Consider the following 12,784-nt stretch of genomic DNA (forward strand, 5'->3'; position numbering starts at 1 on the left):
TTGCAAACAGCTATCAGTAATCAAGAAGCACTCTTAGTGGCGTTCACAGATGCCAGTCCTTTAGTGATGCTGAATTCTTCCTGCATCACTGTTTCAACATTTTTTAATAATCAGCTCATTTTGCTTACCAGCTTCCATATAACACCTACAAGTATACACACTTGTCTACCAAATTCTTTTCCATTTGTGTAATACACCTACCTATCTACTCACCTGTTTATCCATCCATCCATCCATCCATCCATCATTCATGCTTTGATATAGGTGGCATTACTCTAGCACTCCATGACTTTACAGGCCAGAAGATTTCTCCGGCCAGTGTCCAGAACAGGGAAGCAGTCTTACCCACATTTTGCAGTGTCACAGAAGTCACGTAAGTGACTGAAGAAGAAGCAAACTGTCATGTCCACAACTTAATGGAAATCTATTGTAAAAAGGAGTTTCTTCCACTAATTCAATATGTCTTTTCTCAAACTGGTGTTAAAACTTTTCTTGAAAATCTTTTGTTATCCTTGTGGTCTTTCATTTCTTGTTTAAGCTAAGAACCCTTCAGGCCCACCATGGCTATTGCTGTCTGATACCACATTCACAGGCATCCTGAATCAATACCTCTTCCTTGTCCTAAATCAGAAACTTGGAAAGAATTTCCCTGCAGGCATTTATTCCAGGACTATTCTGGTTTCTGTTTTTAAATATTCTAGTACTGGCCATTTCAATTTCTGTTTCTGACTGCAAATGTCTGAATTCTTTGAACGATGTTTTTAATGAATGTCAGAGTTCATTTCAACTAGTGGCATCGCCTGACGACAGCTTTTGTTTTTCCGCTCTTTCTTTTAACTCTGTTTTGAAACACTCTCCTTAATTAACATTGTAATCTTTTGCTCTGATATGATTTGTATCTTCTTGAAACATCAAAATGAATTCTTCCTAAGATAATAGTGTTTCAGGTATCTTTCCATCCGTATGATTTTTATGTCAAGTCTACTAGTTAATTGACACAATTTTTAAATCTGTCACCTTGCGTTTCTGCTCTCCCAGTATTTTCAGTAAAGCTGGAATGGCTCCACCATTACACCCCAGACCTTCTGCATCTCACTGAAGCTTGTAAGAAGAAAAGAGCTGTCAAATTACATTACTCTCATATCCAATCTCTCACTTCACCTGCCTGGATGACCATAATAACTGCATCATGGAAGTAATCCTTGCACTTCTGGACTCCGACAACTGGGGAAGGCTTATTCACTTTCTGCTCAGGTGCAATCATTGTCATGTACAATAACAACTTGGAGATGAACTACAGCAGAATGAGACAAATGCTGAGAACATCAACTGAGACCCTTCTTCTTGTCCAGAGACTAGTATTTCTATTAAAATATTGAAAATATCAAGACAACTCTTATGCTAGAGTCTTCATTTATGGATCCAAATTTAGTCTTTACTAGACAGACAAGCTCTCATTTTCTCTTTCTCTGAGGACAATTTAACCTACAGCCAAACAAATGCTACATTGCATGGAAGGAAATAAACATGAAACCAAGCCAGAAACAGTTGTTACACTCCAGAAACAGATTTTTTCTATTGAAAAATGTGTAGATTAAACTCCATTAAAAACTTATGACCTATTTTTATCATTGATCTGGCCTGAAATTTCAAATCCAAGTAGTTCACGATTTTGACACAAGTAATTGTTAGGTAGTTACATCTTTTGAATGTGTCTTGGGAATACAACAGTTGGATTAACAGCTTTATGATAACAGATAGAGAAGACTGAGGAAAAAAAAAATTATTCTAGCATTAGAAAATGAGAAAAGTTTCAGAATAATCTGCCATTACAAGGGAGGCAGGATGCTGATACGATGTTTTTAAGTAAGTCAAGATTCAGCAGCAGCATTAAGAAATATTTTTCCTTTTTGTATGCAGTGTCCACCTCACAAAGTCTGAATCATCCATAACACGAATTTTGAGATCAGAATTAGGCAAGCTGAATTCTTGTACAGTTTTAGGATTTAGGTTCTTAGATTTTCAGTTCAGGATAATAAGGTCAATTGAATTTCAAATTTCCTGTCAAGAGAAGTTTGTGTAAGCAGGATAACAAAATATGCATGAATGAAAGGGGTAGTGTTTGCTGAAGATACAAAAATGTAACCATGCATGCAACAACAGTTATAGATAATAAAAGATAAGACCACTTTTTCCACACCTCTTTGTTTAAAAAAAAAAGTTAAAAAAGAATTTATGTCTAGGATAACAAAGAACAATGAAACCTTTGTATGATACTTGCGAAGCTGTAGCATCAAGAAATACGCTGAACAATGTGCCCCTTGATAGTAAGCCTTTTAGAGACACAAAAACTGTAGCCCAGGACATTTGGCCATAGCTTGATATTTTATAAAATTTACGTTTAGAACAACCTGGCACAAATATAGCCCAAGTAGCTAACCTAAGACCAGCTAGCGCAACCTGTGGCTGGCACTGGTGTACAAGCTCATGAAACCATACAAATTTTGCTAATAAGTACAGGATCTGGTGCAGTCAAAAGTAGAATCAAAGCATTAAATATCATGAATCACAAGAAATAAGCCTCTCTAAAATAAAGAAGACCATGCAAATTTGCAAAAGAGAAAAAGCAAAGTTTTGAAATAGAGTATAGAAGGCTAGAAGCCTTCTGCTATAAGGAATATGATGTTTTATGTGACTTCTTCTTCCACTGAAGTAGCAGTAAATTGAAGGATTTACATGTTCATATTTATTCACATGATTAAAAGAAGTTATTAATCCAATCCATCATTCTATATTATGAACATCGTATAAAAAAAAAAAAATCAAGTTCGCAGTGCTTCATCGTTCAAAGCTTTTTGTTTAATTGTTCTAAAGCTTTTGTGAAAACTAAACCAGTGCTGGGCTTTGCAATTTCTAGTCTATGATTTCTTAATGAGAGCACAGCACACGAACTATACACACATATACACACACACAGAGTCATATATACTCACAGATTGAGTTTTTTTTTCTTTTCAGAAAATGGTAAAAATACGTATTTTAATCCATCAAAATTCAACCATCCTCAAGTGTAAGTGAACATCTGCTTTCGTCTAAGAAACATTTTAAACTTCTTGACAGTTACAAGAACTGTAATCCCTAGAGACTAACACTTTTCTTTTCAGAGAAAATTTGTATCATGGATGGCTTTATGGTAGGAAACTGCAGTATGCTGCATACAATTGTAAGTGAACACACAGCATAGTCATCTCAATAAGCTCACTGAAACTTCAGCATTTGACTCAGTAGAAAAAATTAGCTGGAAAAGAGAATGAAAAATGCTACTAGGGTTTCTGTAATGTCTCTAGGCAGATTATTAGCAGTATTTCCAAAAATCTTAAAGGATAAAGTCAACTAATTTCTTTATTTTTATGGATTTTTAATTATAGCCTTTGTCTAATAGTGTTCTAAGTCAGCTTTCCCAGTTACTAGAGGGAAAATAAGATCAACTTATTAATGCAACTTACAAAAAACAGGAAAATGTAAAATATTCTATCTAGCTTTTTAGCCATTCTAAAAACTGTATGTTTAAATACCTATCTCTAGGTTTGATTCTGCTGTCACTTAGCTTATCACCTGAGTTACATTTTGTATTGTATTTTGAACTGAAATGGCTATAAGGTATGGGTTCACCCTTCTTCAGGGACCAGGACCACGATCATTTGTTCTTCCCAAGAAGTGACCGAGTATTCAGCACACTCCTAGGAGCCAGGAGCTCCCTCTGCCTCTGCCAACATGCCCTAACTCATCTTTAATATTGCCTTCAAATTATGCTTTTACTTTGTCCTACAATATATGAGTTTAAACTGCAGTGAAGGTCTATTGCAACATTACAAACTAAAAATACTTTAATATTCATTCACGTGCTGTGAAACAGAACTTAAACGCAGCAGCACAAGTTAAAAGAATAACATTGCTTCATTGGCCTAAATGTTCATTAGCCGAAGATGGATTCAAAAAATAACATAATTGTTTTTATTTTTATGAATTCCCATGAGACAAGATCCTTAGTCATTGAGTTGCTCCTGTTTAAAGGTGTTTGGTACCTCCATTTCTCATTGAATTTAATGACAAGAGAGCTTGTTCAAATCCTAGCAGTGTCTTATGTATCTTATGAATAGTGCCAGTATAAGTAAGAATTACTGAATGCAATTAAGTTCACTTCTTTAAAACATGCAGTAAATAAGGGCAGCTATCTCCAGCAGGCAAGGAAATAAAAATTCTTTGGGACAAGTATATCAAAAATGGTATGTGTGAAACTTGTCCATGCCTGTTTAAGTGCATCTTATTATCCTTAATAGTAATGATTATCCTTGATAACAATGATTATCCTTGAGGTATATCTCTGTATGTATAAGTATATTGGTGCGTGACCAAATCGAAATGAAGTATGACAGTCACACAAGGTACTACCCATCAGCTGAGCTGCTGTGATTCAGCTGACATAAAGATCCTAGTGAATAATGTTAGGACTTTGACATTTAAACGCTTACCAAACAGCTCTGGCAGTTTAGGATGCTACTTCCTCCAGCTTATTTGTCATCTTTCTCCTCCAGGAATTACTCCACATCAGAGCTGCCAAAAGGGAACCTAAGCACTTCAGTGCAATGTCTACCAGTTTGGTCCTGACAGTCAAAAGAAAAGTTAAACCAAGATACTGGGCTTTTCACTGAAGCACCTAAGAACTGTCCATACACTCTGTTTTACTAAATGATTCCCAGTTGTGGAGTACAATGTGTTAGCTGCTGGTTCCCTCGCTTATCTGAATTTTAAGCTAATGAATCTCATCTCACAGCTGGAATGGATAGGAAAGTACATGTAGAGAGTCATGCAGCTGAGCTCAGCTTAAAAGCTGTCTTCTAAGTAATTTGATTATGTAAGATGGTGTTCTCACAGCCTGAGACAGTCACAATTTTTTACCTTAACTAAAATCTAGAGACATTTTTTGCAAGTTAGCAACTTAAGCTAATGATTCTGCACAAGCAGTGTGATGGATTTTCCAGGTCTGTCAGAATTCTTTCATTTTCTTTCTGCCTTCTTAGGTGTTAACCATTACGTCATTTCAAACAATCCCCCTGGTGACACAGAGAATTATTCTGGTGGGTTTTCTGTCCTACCACTGCCATATGTTCATAACAAATTGTTTTACATGGGCAATTGCATCTTACAAAGCAAGAAAATGTAAATGTACAAGAACATTTCTGAAGAAAAATCAGATGATTTCCTGGAATTCCTCACCCTTCTTTCAACCCTTTTTTTTTTGCTTTTTTCATGTGAATGAAAAATTCAGAAATTATTCTTCAACTCCCCTTTTCCACTTTGAGTTTGTCATGATAGCTTTATATTCTATCATTTATTTTTAAGATTAAATTTCTCTTAATCTCTGTATTTTTTTCACTTCAGTATACACACAGATAACTCTCATTAAGGGAAAACTGCAAATACCAGAATGAGAGAAATGTCTCTCTCCTCATATGTTTTCTCTGACATAAAATGCAGGAAATACAGCTTACCATGTTTTGCAAAAGCACGAGGCTGTGTACTGGGCATAGCTATTAATGAAAGACAGCTACAGTGCAGACTGAATGACTAAGACCAAGATAAGCATAAGCATAGATAACAGACAAATGCAAGTAGACAGTCTTTGCAACTTGTTAGTCTTGACTATCAAGAGTCAGTTCTGTAAATAAAATTAGCCTAGTTCACTCTTTACATCATTGCAAAAACATGTGCAAGAGCTCCAAGTTTCATCTGTCTAAGTGTGATGGTTCACTTGGTCTCTGAACTACAGCTTCCTTCTCCACTGTTTTGCTGAGTCTCTCCACAGCTCACAGCACCAGTAAGGTGGAAGATAAGGAAAGGTGTGCCTGCTGAGCTCCACAGGAATACATGCCTGCTTCCTCAGCGGGAATAAAGCAGGAGAAATTACAGCAAATTAAAAAAAGTCTTAGAACAAGCCACCAAAATTAGCCAGAATTAGCCAAATGAGCAGCATGTTCACCATAGCTGTAGAATAACCTTGTACACCTACGGTTTCTTCTGAAGAAGAGTATTCATCCTCCACACACAATTTGCAAACGGTGATAAACCTCCATTCACCATAGCCAGGTTTCTGACAAGTACTCTCCCTTCTTTCATTCCTGCCTTTAGTTCAGCATTTTATTTAAATAGTCCATCATAGGAGTAATGTTTTTGAAAATAATGTTTACCGTATTATATGGTCATTTTTTCTTCCATTTCAAGAGTGGATTTTTTAAAGACAGTAGATGTGTTTACTGTCACCAGAAATCATATGAAATCTCTAGACATTATCCTCCATTCATGGCTCTCTTCCCACCTCCCTGGATTACACCATAGTGTAGCAACTGCTGTAGAACAAAAAAGCCTGTCCTGCTTACTTAACAGGTTTAATTTGAGATTATCCACTCTTTTTTTTTGACTCAATCAAGATCATTTCTGTATGTGGTGCTAATGATACCTTTGAAGGTGGCTGAAACCTAATTGTATTTGATTTTGTCACTTGAACTGAAATGGCATGTCCGATAAACCAGAAATTTCATGATCTATGGATTGAAATCTGGATTTAACATCTTCAGCCCACTTTTTGATTAGATAATGAAAACCACAGAGGGATGGGCTTAACACTGTTCTTTACTTCTTCATTTCACTCCATAATCTGTAATTCCACACTATACTATACTATACTATACCATACTATACTATACGAACTTTCTATAAAAAATAGAAAGTACTACCCATCTACCAAAGTCTTGACTTTTCCTCACTAATCCAACAGACTCACTAAGTACTTTTGCCAGAACTATGTGCTGGTGTGATTGTCTACACAGAGGAGTGGCGATAATGTCTGCGTTTGTGAGGCATGTGTGAGTACTCCATCAGACACTAATTTTCCAACCACAAGGGTACCTCAGCACAGGCAGACTCAAGCTGCTGCTACAGCCAAGATGCAGCACGCAGTGTGGTCTGGCTGGTAGCCTTAGGACCTCAAGATGCAAAGGAGCATACTCAGTAATACGGTGATTCACACAGTCCTTACAGACAGATGAGCCTTAGTAGTTCTTGTTCTGGTTTTATATACACATTTTTATCCAGTGTTGCCCTTACACTAGGAAAAGCCACAAGATGCAAAGGTATCATAGCACTGCTTATTGCTTACCTATCCTAATGTTACCTATAGAGCTTCTCAGACTCAACTTAACAGGAACCAGCTGTGTCTGAGCATAGTGATAACTTGGCCCTCAGTAGTTCCCCGTGGAGCGCTGAGCCATTGATGTACTCCCAATCAATTCCTACACAGTTACAGTTCAGTGAGCTATTTAAAGAAAAAGGTGACTGTGTAAAGCAAGAGGGATATTCAAAGAGAAGAACAGATTGAGAAATAAAGAACTAAAAGCAAGGCCAAACCCAAAGCACTGGAGATAGACCTGGCACAAAGAAGGTGGGGAGAAAGAGGAAAGAAAAAAAAAAGTATGAAAGACACAAAACTTTGTGGTGGGAATCCTCAGATAAATGAGAGAGAGATTCACATCAGCAGCATTATTTGATAATTCTAATGCTTTTAATGTGGAAAAGCACTTAAATTTTTCAGTATAATTTCTGATTTCTCTACCTATGTACATGTGCAAAACTTAGCTTACCAGGATAAGCCAAGTGGTCAGGAAAACCATTGGAAGAAATATACAGTAGGTTTCAGTAATTAAAATAATATAGCTAATCTTTCCAGTGAGGACTTCTGGTATTACCTTAAAGACTATATTATAAATGTAGCATGTTCTGGTGATTACCGAGCTTAAATATCTCAGTACGTGAAAAGAAATACAAAATGTAAGAGATATTCAGATAGAATATTATTAAAATCTCTGTTGATTGTTTCTATTTTAATATAACATGTAGTTAACTTCTTGTCCTTGGACTGTTTTTTAGTATATTTCTTAAGCATGTATTTTTAAATGATTCACAGAGTCAAAATATACTTTTCAAAACATACACTGCTAGAATTATTTCTATTCTCTTCATACCATTTCCATGGTTAATTAGAAGAGCAAACCGAGGCCAGGCTTTTTTTGCCAAAATTCAATGCCTGAAAATAAAAATATAATATGTTTTTCAAACAAAAATAGAAATAATTTTATTTTTTCCTCATGTAAACTGAAATTTATTTTCATTTTTAAGAATAGTCTTTGGATAAGCTTTCGCTCTTCTTTCCTTCCCTCCTGATATTAAGTTACAAGTGTTTAACTTAATTAGCTGCATCATTACAAATCCAAGCAGTTTAGCAACTTCTTCTAACCAAACCAGTGAACAGCCACTTTCAGAAACTGCTCTTGCAGATCACAGTGAAATTCTAATTCCTCAGCGCCAAAATGTAATACACAACATATGTTTTTGTTGCCACAAAGAGAAAAAGCATGAAGAGCTGAAGATGGAAAGCAAAAAAAAAAAATTGTGGAATTGCAGTCAAAATGAACATGTCTTAAATATCCATGAGTTTTTGAACTGTTTTCTAAAATGTCCAAATGGTAGCCCCCGTAAGTCACGGCCTTTTCAAAACATTCGGGTTCCAGTTTGAAGAGATTCTGACAGCAGTGCTAAAAGAAAGGATGTGAGTTCAAGGCTCTTAATACTGCTGCTTATGGGAAAAAAGCATTCTTTTCCAGAAAACTGTAGTTTAACAGAACCCATTCTGTATACGCTAAAATAGAGCCAAAGTTCAATTTAAAGTGCTGTTGCACACTTTACCAAAGCTCTTGACTTCAGAATTTTTTTTCTCAACTGGGCTTACACATCCTGTATCTGTTGACCTTCAGAACATGGTACAAGACCATTTATTCTCTCAGCTTTTTGCTTTTGTGTGTGTCTGAACGAGGTGAGGAAAGAGGAAAGAATTGCCTGTGGAAGTCACTGGTGTTTAAGACAGATGACATGGACAAAAAACATTCAGCTGGAACTGCTGGAGAAAGAAGGATAGGCAGAATGGAATTAGTCAAATGCTATTAGCAAGACTACCATAAAATGAGCTAATTTTTTCTGATTTACACTGGTTTATAGCAAGTACGCAATAACAGTACTGCCTATACTTGGAGGGAGGAAACAAATTTCCATTCCTGATTGCAGCTGGGATTTAAAGTCTTCAGTTTCTGTAGCTGGTTTGAATTGCTGCTCATGAAGTGAAATGCTTGTAATACATTTGGAAAAATATTAACCATTACAAATTGATTGACCCAGTATCTTGCTAATATAGTTAGACATAGCAGCATGACTGAAGCATCCAGTATTAGTATCAATTAGTATCATGACTCTGCTGAAGTCAACTCCTCTGAAACCTCTAGAGAATACTCTTTTTCCAATATGTAAATCTTCCTCATAATCATGATCCTAACTTTTAATTATCTTTAAAATAAGAGATTAATAGCACAAAATTACTTCAAGAATACTGGAGGCATACGGTATAAAATCAAGCACCAAATTTCTGACAGGCCTTTTCCTTGAATGTGACTGCTGTTTGAAAGGGTCACAGAGTTCTATATTGTGTTCAGTTATCTCAAATAGTGGTTTAAAAATTTGCTGCTTTTATATCAGCTATAAAAATATAATTAAAAATGAAATATTGATAATTATGCTAAATATATAAAATTTATTTGAGTATATTCTGATGTGTTGTCAAAGAATATTCAATCTGATGCAAAGACTGAAGAAGAAATATTTTATTGTCTTAAATTATAATAGCTTTTTCGCTTCTTGTCATTTGACTCTGGTTGTCTCTTGAGGTTCTTCCTGGAGGCTGTGACTCATGATTCAAAATAAAATCAAGCTTCCTATAGAGCACATGTTTCGAAGAACCTGCTTCCTTGTAATCCTCTGGTTTTCAGAAGATAACATGAGTTGTCACACCTAGAATTTCACAGGCTTAACCTGCATTTTAAAAATATGCAGATGTATATTACACATACTTGGCCTTTTAGGGGGCAGTAGTTGAAACTGAATTGTTCCAAGGCAGCACCATCTATTGAGAAAGCTGCATTCTTTTAAAGCACATAAACAATTAAGTAAGGAAAAGAGAAGCAATGTGAATTAGTAGCATTGTAGTTCTTTCATTGACATCATAAATGGCTCCTTTGAATGTTTTGATGTTGTTTTGACATAGAAATCTTACTACACATTGACACATTTTTCTATTTGCAGTTGCTTTGTGTAGTATTCTTTGTGTGCCAAATCATGGTAAAAGGTTGACATTATAAAAGCTAAAATTTTGTATCTTCTCTTGCTCCTACCTATCCATATCCATTAGGGCCCGATCCTACAGTTGCTTACAAATAAGAACAATTCTGTGTTATTCTTTAAGAATGTCTCACATAAGTAAATTTAAGTGACTGGGGATTGAAATCTGAGCTTGTATTAATGAAAAAATTAGCTTCAAATTTTTGAGGCCTGGAATCATCCAAATGCTCTAAATGAATTATGATTCATTTGTCATATAAATTAGCTTTGTAACTGAAAACTTTTTTACATGAGAAATTCATTCCCTTACATACATATTGTATGTAACAACACCGTATTTCTGAATTGCTGAAGAAGGAATGATAATTTGGCAAAGTCTTGGTATTCAATTTCCTTGAAATACTAAAACTTTGGGTGCAGATTTACCAGAGATCTAACTGGACTGTAGCCCCCTTGACCATTTGTACATATTCCCAATACCAATTCCAGGTACAAAACCTAATACATTAATGGACGCACATCCCTGTTTAGAACAGTACTGCATTAGTCCCTGATACTTCACTGTTTATAGTGGAATGGAGTGGTATCTGTAGCATCACGGATTTCCAAATATTTTCAAAGCAAGTAGCATGAAGTCACACAAACTTTGCCTGGAAAGAACCTCTGGAGATCCAACATCCCATATGGAGCAGGACTACCGTCAATGGTATTTCAGGTTAGTCATGGTTTTCTCTAGCTGAATCTCATAAAAACTTCCAGATAGAGACCCCACTATCTCCCTAGGTAAACATCTTAGTGAAAAAGCCACCATTGCCCTTTGCCCTTGCTATCTGCTGCTACAAGAAGAGCATGGTTCTGTCATTGGGAACCTTTTGGGTAGCAGTAAAAAGCTATTAGCTTTCTCCTCAGCCTTCTCTTCACCAGATTAAGCAAGCCCAGCTGCCTAAAACCCTCACCCCACAGGCCCTTAGCCGTTGTGGGAGCCCTCTGCTGGATTCCCTCCATTTTCGAAAACACTTCTTGAATTGGGAGCCCCAAAAGTGGACACAGTATTCCAGGTGTGGCCTCATCGGTGCTGAACAGAGAACACCACCTACCTTCAGTCTGCTAGTTACACTCCTCCTGATACAGTCCAGTGTACAGTTCTCCTTATTCTTGCAATTTGCCTGTGATTGCCATACAAATCCTTCTTGGTCTATTGGAGCTGTGGATGAGGGTCCAAAAAATATCTAACAATTTCTCTTGGATCCATATTGGAGGCCTACTTTAAACGAATCAATTGAATAACTCCCCCTAGGAAAAGTATGAAAGATAGTGATTGAGGTTTATTTATAATTTGTGTTAAAATAATAGACTTATAAAGCTTAAGTCCAAGGGACTAATAGATCATTTGGACTGACCTCCTGTATATCAGAGGCTAATAATTTTCACTCAGTGATATATTCTGGCCACTATCACAGAGGTCTCCTTGTTCACAGGGTTGCTCCCTTGTAACTGGTTGATGAAGAAGGGTAGAAACAAGCCACACTTACACTTGAGAAGGAACAGAGGAGAGGAGAGGAGAGGAGAGGAGAGGAGAGGAGAGGAGAGGAGAGGAGAGGAGAGGAGAGGAGAGGAGAGGAGAGGAGAGGAGAGGAGAGGAGAGGAGAGGAGAGGAGAGGAGAGGAGAGGAGAGGAGAGGAGAGGAGAGAAGGAGAGGAGAGGAGAGGAGAGGAGAGGAGAGAGGAGAGGAGAGGAGAGGAGAGGAGAGGAGAGGAGAGGAGAGGAGAGGAGAGGAGAGGAGAGGAGAGGAGAGGAGAGGAGAGGAGAGGAGAGGAGAAGAGAGGAGAAGAGAGGAGAAGAGAGAGAAGAGAAGAGAAGAGAAGAGAAGAGAAGAGAAGAGAAGAGAAGAGAAGAGAAGAGAAGAGAAGAGAAGAAGAGAAGAGAAGAGAAGAGAAGAGAGAGAAAAGAAGAGAAGAGAAGAGAAGAGAGAAAAAGAAAGAAAATAAAAAGGGGAAAAGCAGGGTTCATCACTCGGGAAATGAACAGAGGCCTTGCAAGCAGACAGTAAAAACTCCTGTTGAGAGGAATTTGGAGACTTTTTCCTTTTCTGGCTCTTCCTTTGAGGAAAGAGGATCCAGTCTACCTCAGAGAGACGATAAAGAGAGACCCACAAGGTCAGAAAGCTGAAAAACAGAAACTGTGAGTGGGAAGCTCAGCTGACTGCTGGAGAATGAAAAAGGCATAATTATCCCTGTTTGCTGTGATACTAGGTATGAGCCTAAAAATTTTTATTCAACTGAAGCATAAATTCTAATTATAATGAACAATTGCTTATACCACTGAAAAAGAAATGAAGGAATTGAGTGTTATTTCATTAAAAATGCAGCAAGAAAACAGGGTCAAAAATCAAGGTGAAATTCTATAGAGAAGTAAAAAGAGATATGGAGTAGTTCTAGAAACAACACCATTTTCCTTGTTCTTACTAGAATAGTCTTATTTTGTTTCCAGAAATAGGTACCTTTTA

Source organism: Gymnogyps californianus, chromosome Z, assembly GCF_018139145.2.
Source record: "Gymnogyps californianus isolate 813 chromosome Z, ASM1813914v2, whole genome shotgun sequence".
In the NCBI taxonomy this organism is placed as follows: Eukaryota; Metazoa; Chordata; class Aves; order Accipitriformes; family Cathartidae; genus Gymnogyps; species Gymnogyps californianus.